The following is a 19,086-nucleotide window of genomic DNA, read 5'->3' as shown; positions in this document are numbered from 1 at the left end:
GAGAAAAATCATCTGTAGTTTGAACTCTTCCTTTTCAGAATTCTGTGTTAGTCTCTGTAGTGAAGCTCCTGTGCCCCAACCAGAGCCCCACTCAGGAATGGGGGACTTTTCACTTCAGCTGCAGGCAGCGCTGCCAGACAACAACCTCTTCAGAATTTGCCTCACCTCCCTCCTTCCAGAGTATTTTCCATCCCCTTGCTAACAAACAGCATCTAACTAATCCACTGGAGGCCAAGCCTCTCATCATCCTAACTCCAGAATCCCATGGGATTGATTGAAGCCTTTGTTGACTGCACAGCAGCTTGATCTCCCTTTGTCTGTTCCTGCTTCTTTTAACTCCAAGGGTCTTTAATACATTTCCTGTATGTTAATCTCCACCTCAGTCTGCTTCCTGGAGATCTTGACTGGAGATAGTCACTAAGGCTTTGGTCATGAGAATATTAGCTCTGGATGACCTGTTATAAAGATTTGATCACGGTGCACCAAATGTTAATCATTTCTCATCAGTTAGCCAGCTCTGAATCATTGCAGAGAAGATTATTTCTGAGAAATAGACTGTAACTCACTAGTCTCATTTATCGTGTGTTGAACTGTGAATGCTCATTCTATGCCTTGGCCATAGTTTAATACCCCAAAACTAAACTTCTCGTTAGACTTGCTACTATTACATATTTTAGCAATTAGATGTATACTGAATAAGAACCAATATTATCTGATATAATGGGTCATGAAATGACTAAACAAGAAAACCCTAACACGCTGCATATAAAGTCCATGTTGGAAAATTATGGCTGGTTATTCTTGTCATAGAATGGTTGATAAAACTTGCCTCCCACTACATGACTGCAACACATTTCTGACCAAGTTTCAGAGGGAGAGAGGGAACAGAGATCTCACTAGGCTAAGAATCACCTGGCAGTTTTGTGGAGTATATGCCAGAAAGCTTAGCACGCATACTTTTGTGAAGTACCAAGTTAGAACCAGGAAAATCCAGGGCTACAGAAATTCAGTTTCCAAAAACTCCTACAAAACTTCCTAGTCTATTGCATTCATTCATAACCAATTTTTAACTTGTCTGCATCTCAAAGAGAGGCTTTATAAAGACTGAGATTAAGAACACGGACTTGAGTCCTTTTGCCTGGCTCTGTCAGCTATAAGCCTTTGAATTATGGTGAAGTTTTAACTTCTCTGAGGCTCAGTTTAACCTTTCTGCAAAATAGGGATAACCTCCTAGAATTGTTGAGATAATCCATGTTCTGTTCATGTAAAAAGCACCCAATGATAGTTAGATTCATCATTGGACAATAGGCATCTTGAGCATCTCCAGGGCATGGCGTGAAATTGACCCAGATTTTTTTGTTGGGTGAATGAAAGAATAATATGAAGAAATATATTTTATTACAAAACCAGCTTGGTAAATGGAATGGCACTTGGTGCAGGAAACTAAAAAGTGAACTGCAAAGAGCCAGTGTGATGTTAGAAACAGAAGATTCACAGGGCACGTGCTTACAGGGAGGTCCCTGAACCAAACTAAGGATATGGATTATCAATCAGTTAGTCTATTATTAAAAATATTTTTGAAAAAGTTTTAAGATATTGATTTCAACATTTTGTTAAGAAACATTCACTTGGTTCTACCAATTCCTCTTTCTCTCAAATTCTAGCCTTTCTTTTAGTCAGTGGTGTGTTAAAAGTCAGTTAACCAGATCTATGACAAAAAACAAAAAAGGAAAAAAAAACCTAATTGTGAGTATTTCTCAATTTCCATAGTGTAAATCCTCCCACCAGACCCATTTCAAATTACCAGTTGTTCAATACCTAGGTTTTAAAATTCCTTAAGACTGAATCTCAAGAGGCACACAAAATAATTACTTTGCTTTACCAAAATAATGCTTTCACATAATAGATAATGCTTGAATTTCCCAAATACGGTTTTGTTGCCCTGGTCAGTAGTATTTTTCATGATGTATCTCACATAACTGTCAATTTATGCTAAGGTTGTAAGTATTTACAGATATGTGAAACTGACATTTGTTTGGTGCCATGTTTCAGGTTCTTAGCTGTGTTTTCAGAATACATTTTTTTTTCCAATTGATCCTTATAAGAATCTACAAAGTATCATTATCATCACTATATTTGCAATAAAACTGAGGCTCAGATTCTAAGTAATTTGCCCAAGAGGGCATAGTTCATTAATGATAAAATCAAATTTGAACTCAAGTCTTTTAATAAAGTGAGTATTTATTTCTAAACCATCCTTATATATTTGCCCAAGATGAAGACATTGGACAGTTTTTTCCCCATATAATTTTGAGATACGTGAAATAAATTTCATGATGTTTTTGATTAAAATTTCCTTCCCATTATTTGTTGAAAATTCCCCAGGTGTGTTGAATAATATAATCCTTGAAATATATTGTGGTAATTAATGTCTCAATTTCTGGATTTTCAGAGGCTTGTCTTAGATCCCTTGGGAATTTTCTAAGCCCAAGATACTAATTTTCAGACAATTTATTTCTGCTTCTTCAATAGACTGAAGAAACTCATTTTGACATGAGGAAATGTATTCGAGAATATTGCTCCAATATACAGCTTAAGTGCCCTCAGCTGAGATTACAAAACGGGAAGGTCACATAATAACAGTGCTTATTGTTCTGGTCACATTTCAGTAAAGGAAGTTTGATTTTCTCTATTCCTTTTCCAAGAATATCTTCCACCTACAAAAACGATTATTTAAGGCAGCATAAGCCAAGAACAAATAAACCAGTGCCATGGACAACGTTCCTCATCGGAACTGCTTTCAGAAACATAGAAACTCTGTGCAAACACTAATATTGTGTTTTCATAAATATCGGCTTAACTGGATGTTTTAGTAATATTATTTACAAAGAACTCAATCTTCTTTCTGGAATTAAACTCATGACTGTGTTGGATACCTCATCAAATTTCTGAATGTATGTGTTATAATCTCCCAGAGCATATGCTTCCTCTTATATCTCCTCTTTTTCCATATATAAAAGTATATCATGCAGGCAAACATTTATTTGCAAACTTCTGTAAAGCATCACAGTCAGCCCCTATTTCTGAATGATGATGTTAATTAGAACAAAAATATTACTAACAGGTAAATTGTGCGGTGTTTGACTCGATGGACGTGAGTCTCAGTGAACTCCGGGAGTCGGTGACGGACAGGGAGGCCTGGCGTGCTGTGATTCACGGGGTCGCAAAGAGTCGGACATGACTGAGCGACTGATCTGATCTGATCTGGTCTGATACATAGTGCGTATGCATATACATTATTTACATACATCAACTCAATTGTATTAATCATCCTACAGTCTTGAGCTGTAGATATTGATAGTCTCATTTTAAAGTTGGATAAAATATTGATCATTGAGATTCTGAAATCTTCCCAAGGGTATGTGATTGATGAGTTCCAGGGCCAAATCTGAACTGAGATCTATATAGCTCCCAAATACTCTTCTTAACAACTGTACTACACTAAAGCACATAGTTTATTAAAGACTTATTCCAGAATCTTAATGTTTACAGTTTCATATACCTACACATTTAAAAAAATCTCACTTAGTGAATTGAATAGTGTTTTGTCGTGGGTCTGATGGTTATGAATCTACATTTCCACAAATGCATTTTTCTTCTTTTGTATCCATGCATGAGTAGGAGTTGAAGAAATTTAACCTTCATTGATGGGATCACAAAGAGTTGGACATGACTGAGCACACACACACACACACACACACAACCTTCATTGATTATTTATTAATATGTTCCTTTCTGCTGTGGAGACTTCCCTGGTGGCTCAGATGGTAACGAGTCTGCTTGCAATGCAGGAGACCCGGGTTCAATTCCAGGGTTGGGAAGATCCCCTGGAGAAGGAAATGGCAACCCATTCCAGTACTCTTGCCTGGAAAATCCCATGGGCAGAGGAGCCTGGTAGCTACAGTCCATGGGTCACAAAGAGTCAGACACAACTGAGCGACTTCACTTTCTGTGGTGATGCCTATTTTACATTATGGTGAAAAATATCAGTTTCTTAGACTGTCACTTACTAGGCAAAGATGAAAAAATAGTGTCTTTAAGACATTTTCATTAAAAATGGTTGGCATGGAGTGGGAGGTGAGGGGTAGGCTCAAGAGGGAGGGGCCATATGTATACCTATGGCTGATTCATGTTGATATATGGCAGAAACCAACACAATATTGTAAAGCAATTATCTTCCAATTAAAAATAAATAAACTTTAAAAATGCTACAAAATAAATTTTAAACCTGAAGGTATGAAAGGGTGAAAAGGTGTTACCAAGAAACATTTATAAAAGTGTCAACTAATCTCTATAAGAAGACTAAAGCAGTCCATGAATAAACATTATGTAATAATGTGCAAAATGTCTGAGGATGGGTTACCTGTCTAAGCCTGGACTTTGAATAAGTGTTAGTCTGGGTTGAAATGACTCTCCTAAAAACCAGTGTGAATGAAACGACTTGTGGAAAATAATTTTGAGGCAGCATAGCTTCTGCTTGCAAGGACAGAAAGACTAATTACCTGGACACTCCTTCTTCAGTAATTACTCATCCTGGTTTCTCTGGGAGTTAATATTCACTGAGCAGTCATGTTAAGTATTTGCCTAGTGAAGTGAAGCAGGCTTATTGAAACAAGCAACTTACATTTGTTCAGGGCCTTCACACAAAGTCTAGATCTAGGAAATCACTGAAAGCTAGAATAAACATGTGATATCTCTATTCTAAGTAGAATTTTGAAAAAAAATTGTCAGGAAATATAGAATTTCTTTATGTTGGATGGTAGAAAAAATTCCTAGTTCTGTATATTTCATAGGTGCTTCAGAGAACTGATTTAGATTTAAAGATTAGATGTACTTTCAGATAAAAATACTTTTGGCACAGATGGATACAATTTGAGCCCAGAAATGAATGACTGGAAATCTGGAAATCTGGCCTGGAGCTAATTGTGATATTAAGAAATTCTTGCTAGGAGAATTTCTTAGAAAACATGCGCATTGCCTTTTTCCTTTAAATGTCAGAAGCACCACAGAATTGAAGGACATAGTTTCCTCAGCAACATGTGACGGGTGAGATAGGTAGGATGGTCACAAGATTTCCAGATGTGTAACCACCGAGCAGTGCCAAGTCCAATATAGGCCCTAGAATTTGGCAAAACCCACAGCTGTTTATGAAGTACAATTACAACAAAATTTGTGAGTCCTAAACTATTACTTTTTTTTTTTTTGGGTGTTAGTTCTAAAAGCTCTTGTAGGTCTTCATAGAACCGCTCAACTTCAGCTTCTTCAGTGTTACTGGTTGGGGCATAGACTTGGATTACTGTGATATTGAATGGTTTGCCTTGGAAACGAACAGAGATCATTCTGTCGTTTTTGAGATTGCATCCAAGTACTGCATTTCGGACTCTTTTGTTGACCATGATGGCTACTCCATCTCTTTTGAGGGATTCCTGTCCACAGTAGTAGATATAATGGTCATCTGAGTTAAATTCACCCATTCCAGTCCATTTTAGTTCACCGATTCCTAGAATGTCGACATTCACTCTTGCCATCTTCTGTTTGACCACTTCCAATTTGCCTTGATTCATGGACCTAACATTCCAGGTTCCTATGCAATATTGCTCTTTACAGCATCGGACCTTGCTTCTATCACCAGTCACATCCACAGCTGGGTATTCTTTTTGCTCTGGCTCCATCCCTTCATTCTTTCTGGAGTTATTTGTCCACTGATCGCCAGTAGCATATTGGGCACCTACTGACCTGGGGAGTTCCTCTTTCAGTATCCTATCATTTTGCCTTTTCATACTGTTCATGGGGTTCTCAAGGCAAGAATACTGAAGTGGTTTGCCATTCCCTTCTCCAGTGGACCACATTCTGTCAGATCTCTCCACCATGACCCGCCCATCTTGGGTTGCCCCATGGGCTTGGCTTAGTTTCACTGAGTTAGACAAGGCTGTGGTCCTAGTGTGATTAGATTGACTAGTTTTCTGTGAGTATGGTTTCAGTGTGTCTTCCCTCTGATGCCCTCTTGCAACACCTACCGTCTTACTTAGGTTTCTCTTACCTTGGGCATGGGGTATCTCTTCACAGCTGCTCCAGCAAAGCGCAGCTGCTGCTCCTTACCTTGGATGAGGGGTATCTCCTCACCCCTGCTATTCCTGACCTTCAACGTGGGATAGCTCCTCTAGGCCCTCCTGTGCCTGCGCAGCCACAGCTCCTTGGACGTGGGGTTGGTCCTCCCAGCCACTGCCCCTGACCTTGGACGTGGGGTAACTCCTCTCATCGCTGCCCCTGACCTCAGACTTGGGGTAGCTCCTGGAAGTCAAGAAACACCTGGAGTAACAGGCAAATTTGGCCTTGGAATACAGAATGAAGCAGGGCAAAGACTAATAGAGTTTCGCCAAGAAAATGCACTGGTCGTAACAAACACCCTCTTCCAACAACACCAGAGAAGACTCGACACATGGACATCAGCAGATGGTTAACACCGATATCAGATTGATTATATTCTTTGCAACAAAAGATGGAGAAGCTCTATACAGTCAGCAAAAACAAGACCAGGAACTGACTGTGGCTCAGATCATGAACTCCTTATTGCCAAATTCAGACTTAAATTGAAGAAAGTAGGGAAAACCACTAGACCATTCAGGGATGACCTAAATCAAACCCCTTATGATTACACAGTGGAAGTGAGAAATAGATTTAAGGGCCTAGATCTGATAGATAGAGTGCCTGATGAACTATGGAATGAGGTTCATGACATTGTACAGGAGACAGGGATCAAGACCATCCCCATGGAAAAGAAATGCAAAAAAGCAAAATGGCTGTCTGGGGAGGCCTTACAAATAGCTGCAAAAAGAAGAGAAGTGAAAAGCAAAGGAGAAAAGGAAAGATATAAACATCTAAATGCAGAGTTCCAAAGAATAGCAGGAAGAGATAAGAAAGCCTTCCTCAGTGATCAATGCAAAGAAATAGAGGAAAACAACAGAATGGGAAAGGCTAGAGATCTCTTCAAGAAAATTAGAGATACCAAGTGAACATTTCATGCAAAGATGGGCTCGATAAAGGACAGAAATGGTATGGACCTAACAGAAGCAGAAGATATTAAGAAGAGATGGCAAGAATACACAGGAGAACTGTACAAAAAAGATCTTCACGACCCAGATAATCAAGATGGTGTGATCACTCATCTAGAGCCAGACATCCTGGAATGTGAAGTCAAGTGGGCCTTAGGAAGCATCACTACAAACAAAGCTAGTGGAGGTGATGGAATTCCAGTTGAGCTATTTCAAATCCTGAAAGATGATGCTGTGAAAGTGCTACACTCAATATGCCAGCACATTTGGACAACTCAGCAGTGGCCACAGGACTGGAAAAGGTCAGTTTTCATTCCAATCCCAAAGAGAGGCAATGCCACAGAATGCTCAAACTACCGCACAATTGCACTCATCTCACACACTAGTAAAGTAATGCTCAAAATTCTCCAAGCCAGGCTTCAGCAATATGTGAACCGTGAATGTCCTGATGTTCAAGCTGGTTTTAGAAAAGGCAGAGGAAGCAGAGACAAAATTGCCAACATCCACTGGATCATGGAAAAAGCAAGAGAGTTCCAGAAAAAAAATTATTTCTGCTTTACTGACTATGCCAAAGCCTTTGACTGTGTGGATCACAATAAACTGTGGAAAATTCTGAAAGAGATGGGAATACCAGACCGCCTGACCTGCCTCTTGAGAAATTTGTATGCAGGTCAGGAAGGAACAGTAAGAACTGGACATGGAACAACAGCCTGGTTCCAAATAGGAAAAGGAGCACGTCAAGGCTGTATATTATCACCCTGTTTATTTAACTTATATGCAGAGTACATCATGAGAAACGCTGAATTGGAAGAAGCACAAGCTGGAATCAAGATTGCTGGAGAAATATCAAGAACCTCAGATATGCAGATGACACCACCCTTATGGCATAAAGTGAAGAGGGACTCAAAAGCCTCTTGATGAAAGTGAAAGTGGAGAGTGAAAAAGTTGGCTTAAAGCTCAACATTCAGAAAATGAAGATCATGGCATCTGGTCCCATCACTTCATGGGAAATAGATGGGGAAACAGTGGAAACAGTGTCAGACCTTATTTTTTGGGGCTCCAAAATCACTGCAGATGGTGACTGCAGCCATGAAATTAAAAGATGCTTACTCCTTGGAAGGAAAGTTATGACCAACCTAGATAGCATATCCAAAAGCAGAGACATTACTTTGCCAACAAAGGTCCGTCTAGTCAAGGCTATGGTTTTTCCTGTGGTCGTGTATGGATGTGAGAGTTGGACTGCGAAGAAGGCTGAGCGCCGAAGAATTGATACTTTTGAACTGTGGTGTTGGAGAAGACTCTTGAGAGTCCCTTGGACTGCAAGGAGTTCCAATCAGTTCATTCTGAGGGAGATCAGCCATGGGATTTCTTTGGAAGGAATGATGCTAAAGCTGAAACTCCAGTACTTTGGCCACCTCATGCGAAGAGTTGACTCATTGGAAAAGACTCTGATGCTGGGAAGGATTGGGGGCAGAAGGAGAAGGGGACGACAGAGGATGAGATGGCTGGATAGCATCACTGACTCGATGGATGTGAGTCTGGGTGAACTCTGGGAGTTTGTGATGGACAGGGAGGCCTGGCGTGCTGTGATTCATGGGGTGGCAAAGAGTCGGACACGACTGAGCGACTGAACTGAACTGAACTGAACTGAAACTATGACTTATACAGTGATAAAAACTGAAGTTTATAACAATGCTATTTGGCTAAAACATTGTAAAAGGAAGACTCTCTGATAAGGCAAAGCATAGGGTGATTTATTAGAACATCATAAATGCATGAATGAGTATGATAAATTTATTCATTTCATCTCATTTATTGCACAAATGGCATGATTAATAACATGATTTCATCATCAAAAGGTCTTGTTTGAATCCCATTTCAGGCAATTACCAGCCATATAATTTTGGGCATTAACTAGCTTCTTTGAACTTGTACCCTTGTCTGTAAAATGGGACACATTAACAGCATATCTACAGAGAGTGAATGCTACTACATGGGAAAATTCATTGCTCATCATAGTAATAATTCTCAACAAATTATTTTAAGGAAAACTTGAATCATCTGATTTTCTAGGAAGAAGTCTCTAAGAGATAACAATCATTTGATAAAAGCTTCACAAACTATTCATATATATGTGACCTTCCACTCCAATCTGAAGCCACCAGGTTGCATAAAAAAATGATTATTTAGAAAAATGTTAGTTTTAAAAATAAAAGATAAAAAGTTACTGCCAATATGCCTATCGTCTGCTCTCCTATATTTTTTCAAACCTTCCCTGATTAATTAATGATAGCTTAATTATGATATGTTCTTTATACTAAATCTTGGTATCCCCTATTAAAATGCAGATGACTTTATTTCTTCATCCAGATATCATTTATTGAGTACTAACAATGATCCCACGTCCAAGGTCGGGGGCGGTGGCCAAGAGTGCCAGGCTGCGACGGTGCAGGAGCGGCTGACAGGAGCTACCCCACACCTGAGGTCAGGGGCGGCAGTCGGGAGGAGCTACCCCACATCCAAGGAGCAGTGGCTGCTTTGGGGCCGGAGGGCCGAGAGGAGCTACTCCATGTTCAAGGTCAGGAGGGATGGCTGTGAGGACATACCCCTCATCCAAGGTAAGGAGCAGCGGCTGTGCTTTGCTGGAGCAGCTTTGAAGAGATACCCCATGTCCAAGGTAAGAGAAATCCAAGTAAGACGGTAGGTGTTCCAAGAGGCATCAGAGGGCATACACACAAACCATAATCACAGAAAACTAGTCAGTCTAATCACATGGACCACAGCCTTGTCTAACTCAATGAAACTAAGCCATGCTGTGTGGGGCCACCCAAGAAGGGAGGGTCATGGTGGAGAGGTCTGACAGAATGTGGTCCACTGGAGAAGGGAATGGCAAACCACTTCAGTATTCTTGCCTTGAGAACCCCATGAACAGCATGAAAAGGCAAAAAGATAGTACACTGAAAGAGGAACTCCCCAGGTCGGTAAGTGCCCATACTGCTAGCATATTGCTGTTCCATGAATCAAGGCAAATTGGAAGTGGTCAAACAGAAGATGGCAAGAGTGAACATCAACATTTTAGGAATCAATGAACGAAGATGGACTGGAATGGGTAAATTTAATTCAGATGACCATTATATCTACCACTGTGGGCAGGAATCCCTTAGAAGAAATGGAGTAGCCATCATGGCCACAAAAGAGTCCGAAATGCAGTACTTGGATGCAATCTCAAAAACGACAGAATGATCTCTGTTCATTTCCAAGGCAAACCATTCAATATCACAGTAATCCAAGTCTATGCCCCAACCAGTAACGCTGAATAAACTGAAGTTGAACGGGTCTATGAAGACCTACAAGACCTTTTAGAACTAACACCCAAAAAAGATGTCCTTTTCATTATAGGGGACTGGAATGCAAAAGTAGGAAGTCAAGAAACACCTGGAGTAACAGGCAAATTTGGCCTTGGAATATGGAATGAATCAGGGCAAAGACTAATAGAGTTTTGCCAAGAGAATGCACTGGTCATAACAAACACCCTCTTCCAACAACACAGAGGACGACTCTACACATGGACATCAGCAGATGGTTAACACCGAAATCAGATTGATTATATTTTTGCAGCCAAAGATGGAGAAGCTCTACACAGTCAGCAAAAACAAGACTGGGAGCTAACTGTGGCTCAGACCATGAACTCCTTATTGCCAAATTCAGACTTAAATTGAAGAAAGTGGGGAAAACCATTAGACCATTCAGGTATGACCTAAATCAAATCCCTTATGATTATACAGTGGAAGTGAGAAATAAATTTAAGGAACTAGATCTGACAGAGGGCATGATGAATCATGGACAGAGGTTCATGACATGTACAGGAGACAGGAATCAAGACCATCCCTAAGAAAAAGAAATGCAAAAAAGCGAAATGGCCTTACAAATAGCTGTGAAATAAGAGAAGAGAAAAGCAAAGGAGAAAAGGAAAGATATACCCATTCGAATGCAGAGTTCCAAAGAATAGCAGGAAGAGATAAGAAAGCCTTCCTCAGGGATCAGTGCAAAGAAATAGAGGAAAACAGCAGAATGGGAAAACTAGAGATCTCTTCAAGAAGATGAGAGATACCAAGGGAACATTTCATGCAAAGATGGGTTCAATAAAGGACGGAAATGGTAGAGACCTAAAAGAAGAGGAAGATATTAAGAAGAGGTGATAAGAATACACAGAAGAACTGTGCAAAAAAGATTTTCACAACCCAGATAATCACGATGTGGTGATCACTCATCTAGAGCCAGACATCTTGGAATGTGAAGTCAAGTGGGCCTTAGGAAGCGTAACTACAAACAAAGCTAGTGGAGGTGATGGAATTACAGCTGAGCTATTTCAAATCCTGAAAGGTGATGCTGTGAAAGTGCTGCACTCAATATGCCAGCAAATTTGGACAACTCAGCAGTGGCCACAGGACTGGAAAAGGTCAGTTTTCATTCCAATCCCAAAGAAAGGCAATGCCAAAGAATGCTCAAACTACTACACAATTGCACTCATCTCACATGCTAGTAAAGTAATGCTCAAAATTCTCCAAGCCAGGCTTCAGCAATACGGGAACCATGAACTTCTAGATGTTCCAGCTGGATTTAGAAAAGGCAGAGGAAGCAGAGACAAAATTGCCAACATCCACTGGATCATGGAAAAAGCAAGAGAGTTCCAGAAAACCATCTATTTCTGCTTTATTGACTGTATCAAAGCCTTTTACTGTTTGGATCACAATGAACTGTAGAAAATTCTGAAAGAGATGGGAATACCAGACCACCTGACCTGCCTCTTGAGAAACCTGTATGCAGGTCAGGAAGCAACAGTAAGAACTGGACATGGAACAACAGACTGGTTCCAAATAGGAAAAGGAGTACATCGAGGCTGTATATTGTCACCCTGCTTATTTAACTTCTATGCAGAGTATATCATGAGAAAGACTGGGCTGGAAGAAGCACAAGCTGGAATCAAAATTGCTGGGAGAAATATCAGTAACCTTAGATATTCAGATGACAGTACCCTTAGGGCAGAAAGTGAAGAGGAACTAAAGAGCCTCTTGATGAAAGTGAAAGAGGAGAGTGAAAAAGTTGGCTTAAAGCTCAACATTCAGAAAATGAAGATCATGGCATCTGGTCCCATCACTTCGTGGGAAATAGATGGGAAAACAGTGGAAACAGTGTCAGACTTTATTTTTTGGGGCTCCAAAATCACTGCAGATGGTGACTGCAGCCATGAAATTAAAAGATGCTTACTCCTTGGAAGGAAAGTTATGACCAATCTAGACAGCATATTAAAAAGCAGAGCCATTACTTTGTCAACAAAGGTCCATGTAGTCAAGGCTATGGTTTTTCCTGTGGTCATGTATGGATGTGAGAGTTGGAATATAAAGAAAGCTGAACATCAAAGAGTTGATGCTTTTGAACTGTGGTGTTGGAGAAGACTCTTGAGAGTCCCTTGGACTTCAAGGAGATCCAACCAGTGCATCCTAAAGGAGATCAGTCCTGGATGTTCATTGGTAGGACTGATTTTGAAGCTGAAACTACAATATTTTGGCCACCTGATGTGAAGAACTGACTCATTGGAAAAGATCGTGATGCTGGGAAAGATTGAGGGCAGGAGGAGAAGAGGACGACAGAGGATGAGATGGTTGGATGGCATCACTGACTCAGTGGACATGGGTTTGGGTAGACTCCGGGAGTTAGTAATGGACAGGGAGGCCTGGAGTGCTGTAATTCATAGGGTTGCAAAGAGCTGGACACGACTGTTTGACTGAACTGTTAGTGTAATTCTTTTTTTCCAAATGTGTGTGTGTGCCTGCTAAGTCTCTTCAGTCGTGTTTGACTCTGTGTGATTCTATGGTCTATAGCCTGGCAGGCTCCTCTGTCCATGGAATTCTCCAGACAAGAATACAAGAATGGGTTGCCTGTTCCCTCTTCCAGGTGATCTTCCTGACCCAGGGATCCAACGTGCTTCCCTTACATCTCCTGCATTGGTAGGCAGATTCTTCACTACTAACCACCTGGGAAACCCACTTTTTCCTAACATAAAGTAATTAATCACACTACGCTCTAACTTTCCCAGACATATAAGATCCATACAGTATGAAATGCACTCCAAATAACTGTAGATAATTTAAATTTAATTTTAACCAGTCTGATATGTTGATGAATATGAAAGGCTACAGAAGCTGAGGAGAAAGGCCAAATCTTGCTGGGTGGGTTTGTGGTTATGGAGCTCACTGGTAATCATAAATGTAGATGTATACCTGGTATTTTTCTGTAGGTAAGTATGGCGGTGTAAATATCAGAAAAATATTCAGACTACTTCTGCCAGAAGAGCTCTGTATCTGGTGAAATTGAATATGTGAGGGAGAGGGACCATCTGCCTGACCTTTACTGTTTATTAAGTCACACCAATATAAAAGACCATTTGAAAAATAAGGCAATCTAGTGGTATCCCTTGCAGTGAGAATCTGTTAAAATCTAGACATATATATATATTTTTAAAATGGGACACACTTTAGAATGTTAAATGCTAGAGGAATTTTAGATGCCTCCATCCCTGTGATAGCATTATGAAGTATATCTAACTTCCATAAAAATTCTACTAAGAAGGGCATGGACTAAAGTCATTTGTGGCAACAAAGGATGATTTTCGCAAGGGATATACCAGGGAGATTAAAGTTTAGTACAAGGAAAATAAATGCGACTACAGAACCAATAATGACATTCACAAACAGGAACAGAGTCATGCTGTTTGTCAATGACTGCAAAACCAAGGGAAACAAAGGCATGGGGAAGAGTCAGGAGGGAGTCAAGAGTTCACCTTAGATAAACAGTGGCTTATTCAAAGTGTCCTGTGAACAGAGCTGACATTTGGTTCACTAAAGCTTAAAAGTGCAGGCCAGGGGCCAGGCACCTGTGTACATATGAAAAGGCATAGCTATAAGTTGTCTTTTTGTCACTTGTTTATGCGCTTGGGCAATTTCAAGAGCCAGAATTTTTTTTTCACCTATGAGTTCTCCTTATCAGCTGCTCCCTGATGCCAGAATTTTCTCCAAGAGTGTGATTTCATTTTTATTAGAACTTGTGAACGCTGTTCAAATGCAGCCAAAGTTTTGAGCTCTTTTAAATGCTGCTCTTTGACAAAGAATGCTTAAACATTTACCGAAATGAGTACGTGCTAAGGATTTAGATTTTCAGAAGGTTAGAGATGGAAGTGCAGGTTGCCTTCAGAGAGAAGTGGTTGGGAAACGTCACTCATATTGCTAAGGTGTCTTTGAAAGACCAGGTTTAGATAGGAATAGAATAGGATGAGAGTGAACATATGTTAGGTTAGAAGGGAATAGGTTTATGAGCCTACAGACAATAAAGACATTTGACTATTTTATAATTATTTTGGAAGATGGCATCATTAAAAATTGTCCTTTGTGTGTTGTCATTTTCTTAACCCTACAGTTTGGTTCAGTTCAGTCACTCAGTTGTGACCAACTCTTTACGACTCCATGAACCGCAGCACTCCAGGCCTCCCTGTCCATCACAAACTTCTGGAGTTTACTCAAACTCATGTCCATTGAGTCAGTGATGCCATCCAACCATCTCATCCTCTGTCATCTACTTCTCCTCCTGCCCTTAATCTTTCCCAGCATCACTGTCTTTTCCAATGAGTCATTTCTTCGCATCAGGTGGCCAAAGTATTAGCGTTTTCAGCTTCAACATCAGTCCTTCCAATAAACACCCAGGACTGATCTCCTTTAGGATGCACTGGTTGGATCTCCTTGCAGTCCAAGGGACTCTCATGAGTCTTCTCCAACATCACAGTTCAAAAGCATCAATTCTTCAGGGCTCATCTTTCTTTATAGTCCAACTCTCACATCCATACATGACTACTGGAAAAACCATAGTCTTGACTAGATGGACCTTTGTTGACAAAGTAATGTCTCTGCTTTTTAATATGCTATCTAGATTGGTTATAACTTTCCTTCCAAGGAGTAAGCGTCTTTTAATTTCATGGCTGCAATCACCATCTGCAGTAATTTTGGAGCCCCAAAAAATAGTCAGCCACTATTTTCAATGTGTCCCCATCTATTTGCCATGAAGTGATGGGACCGGATGCCATGATCTTAGTTTTCTGAATGTTGAGCTCTTAACCCTTCAGATTGCTAAAAAGCACCTATCCTGAGATAAGCATCATTTCATTCTAAATTAGGCAAATAAATGCCAACTATTTATATTACTGTGTCTTGATGTGTAATTTAGGTGTATGGAGGATTGGCAGGGCATCTTAGAGAAACAACTGAGATAATTGAATGTCTGGGAAATTGATTTTTTTATGTAGGGTAAAGGACTTAAATCTTTTGGTTTGTGTTAAATAGGACCACATAGGATCACGGATTATTGTAAATATTAGAAATTATATTGCACAAAATTAAAGTGGTGGCATGTACCTCTTCTCCATATATATCACCCTACTTAAAGTATGAAGCTTACTTTTGATATTTTTCTAGAGCCATCATTGTAGGCTTTATTTCCTTTCTTCAGGAAGAATTTGTAATACAATAGAGCTTATAATGAGGTGGCAGGGATTGAAATTAGACAATACAAAATACATTTCATATCTTTTAATGTGAAAATTCATTTGCATCTATGAACATTTAATAACACTATTGGATGGAAATGAAAGGATATGCAGATCCTACTTGAATCCCCTTATCATGTGCATTGTCCTGATTTTCCTTTGTATTTGTTTGAGTGAATCTACTCTTTTCCATAATTATTTGATGATTTTAGCCACAATTACAACCAACTAATCATAACACTGCTTCTTTACTATCAGGCATGACTCATTTCCTTGCAGAAAAACTTACTCAATTTCACTGCAGTTTTTTCCCTAGCTCTATTGAAACCATCCTAAAAATTCAAAATTTCAAGTCCTAAAAGATGATGCTGTGAAAGAGCTACACTCAATATGCCAGCAAATTTGGAAAACTCAGCAGTGGCCACAGGACTGGAAAAGGTCAGTTTTCATTTCAATCCCAAAGAAAGGCAATGCCAAAGAATGCTCAAACTACTGCACAATTGCACTCGTCTCATACGCTAGTAAAGTAATGCTCAAAATTCTCCAAGCCAGGCTTCAGCAGTAAGCGAACCATGAACTTCCAGATGTTCAAGCTGGTTTTTAAAAAGCAGAGACATTACTTTGTCAACAAAGGTCCGTCTAGTCAAAACTATGGTTTTTCCAGTAGTCATGTATGGATGTGAGAGTTGGACTATAAAGACAGATGAGCGCTGAAGAATCGATGCTTTTGAACTGTGGTGTTGGAGAAGACTCTTGAGAGTTGCTTGGACTGCAAGGAGAGCCAACCAGTCCATCCTAAAGGAGATCAGTCCTGGGTGTTCATTGGAAGGACTAATGTTGAAGCTGAAACTCCAATACTTTGGCTATCTGATGCAAAGAGCTGACTCATTTGAAAAGACCATGATGCTGGGAAAGATTGAGGGCAGGAGGAGAAGGGGATGACAGAGGATGAGATGGTTGGATGGCATGATCGACTCGATGGACATAGGTTTCGGTGGACTCCAGGAGTTAGTAATGGACAGGGAGGCCTGGCGTGCTGCAATTCATGGGGTTGCAAAGAGCCGGACACGACCCAGTGACTGAACTGAACTGAACCCCTGTGTTCAGGCTTTGTTACTGGATGATTTAGAGGTCTGGCATCTGGGCTACAATAACTTAACTATATCAATTCTTTTAGATATTGTGATTTTAGAGACAACAATATTTTTAAAGGATTGAGATTATTATGCAGCTATTTTTTCAACAGCTGAGAGTTTGTCCTAAAGTGGTTAAGTGGCTAATGTCCTGAAGCTAACAGTTGTTACAGCCAGGACCCTGACTTAGGATGCAGTGTTTCTGTTAACTAGTACTCTGTGAATCATCCTTAACTATTTCCTGAAGTCAAAATTCTACTGATGTCAAAGTTTGTGTTTTATTTGGCCCCAACAAATCAAAACTTCAAAACTTTTTCTTAGCTTTTGAATTTTCCAGGCTACTGGTAACCTGTGTCATCACACTAGTAGCCAGTCCATACTTCCTGCCATCACCCCTCCACAAGCCAAGGGACATGGCTCCAGGGTCCTCTGTCTTCAGTTTTCCTTCCTCTCTTTGTAAGTAGTCCCAGGTGAGTTTTTAAATATGTTAACCTATTCCTCATTTTTTTAAAAAATGAAAGTCTTGTTTTTAGTATGTTTTGCTATGTTTCTTTAATTGAAGTATAAAGGAGATAAATATTATAGAAGTTACAGGTGTATTGTGATTTACACTTTAAAAAAATATTATATTAACTGTATTCCCTGTGTTGCAAGATATAACCTTGTAGCTTATTTTATACATAAAAATTTGTACCCCTTAATCTACTCCTTAAGTTCCTTTCTTTGTGCTTCATGTAGGGCCAATTCTGTTTGTAGGATCTCAGCCTTTTTCATTTTCTTTCTCTTGATTTTCAGATTCAAACCGACTTCACTAGAATCTGACTTATAAGGATATATATATTTAAACATACAGAGTTATGAGTTTGCCAAAGGTTTTATTCATTGCTCAAATACCTTCCTTCCCATGTCTGAGTAGGGTGATTTAACAAGGAGTTATTCTCTCATCAACTTGATATCTAACTCCAATCTGAATTCTGTCTATTGCCTCTGGGGCCTCCCCAAGAGGTTTCTTTGTTCTAATATTTGGAACCTTTGAATGTTAACTTATTGGCAAAAAAGAAAAAAAAAAATCTTTGAGAGATGTGATTAAGTTTAGAGTTCAAAAATGGAGAGATTATACTGTATTACCTGGGTGGGCCCTGAATGCAATCTTTAGTTGTGTCCGACTCTTTGTGATCCCATGGACTGTTGCCTGCGAAGCGCCTCTGTCCATTGACTTTTCCAGGCAAGAATACTGGAGTGAGTTGACATTTCCTCCTCCAGGGGGACTTCCTGACCCAGGGACTGAACTTGGGTTTCCTGTGTCTCCTGCATTGGCAGGCAGATTCTTTGCCACTGAGCACCTGGGAAGCCCCAAATGCAATCACATATACCTTTTAAAGGTAAGATTTGAAAACATACATGGGAGAAAATACTGTAAAAAATAATCAGACAGAGGCTTGATGCTTTATTCCCTGAAGATTAGAATGATGCAGCCACAAGTTACTAGATGCTAATAGCTATAGAAAGAAACTGGGAGGGTCACAGCTCCCCAAAAGCGTATCAAGGGACCATTGACCCTGTGACATATTAATTTCAGCCCAGTCAACTTAATTTTGGACCTCCTGAAATGTGAGGGAATGAATTATTTATTTAAGCCACCAACTTTGTAATTTGTTGCAATAACCAAAAGAAATTGGCACACTTATGCTTAATTTCATGTTAGTTTGTATTATTTTCTAATTTCCAGTAAAGTTCTAACTCTATGTTTCCTTGGTATGCTTTCTCATTCTGCCTCTGATACATTTCAACTGTGTAATCTTGGCAAATCATTTATCTTCTCTGTTATTCAGTTGCCTAACATTTAAATGGAAATAATAATTATATATACTTGCAGGGTTTTTATAAGGGCTTAATAAACTTATATTGTTGGGAGCTTATAACAGTGCCTAGAACTGCAAAGTACTATGTAAATTGATGTTAGATAAATGTGTAAAAAGTAGGTGAAACATTTTAGGGGAAGGGAAATGGGGAGATAGCCATGGAATGATGCTTGTCTCCTCTTTATGTTTTGCTGAAAGTTTTACTTTTAAGTTCAAAGGATTTGTTAACTAAAGAAACCACTCATCACACATAATAAGCAATTTTAATATTTAATAGAGGATTATTGGACTTAATTTAAATACACAGTCATTACAAGTAAAGAAACAGATGCAATAGAGAAAAGTAACAGCACATACATCACCAAATGGAGCTGAATGACATACAG

This window comes from Bos taurus, chromosome 6 (assembly GCF_002263795.3).
Source record: "Bos taurus isolate L1 Dominette 01449 registration number 42190680 breed Hereford chromosome 6, ARS-UCD2.0, whole genome shotgun sequence".
NCBI lineage: Eukaryota > Metazoa > Chordata > Mammalia > Artiodactyla > Bovidae > Bos > Bos taurus.
This window is presented reverse-complemented; position numbering follows the sequence as displayed.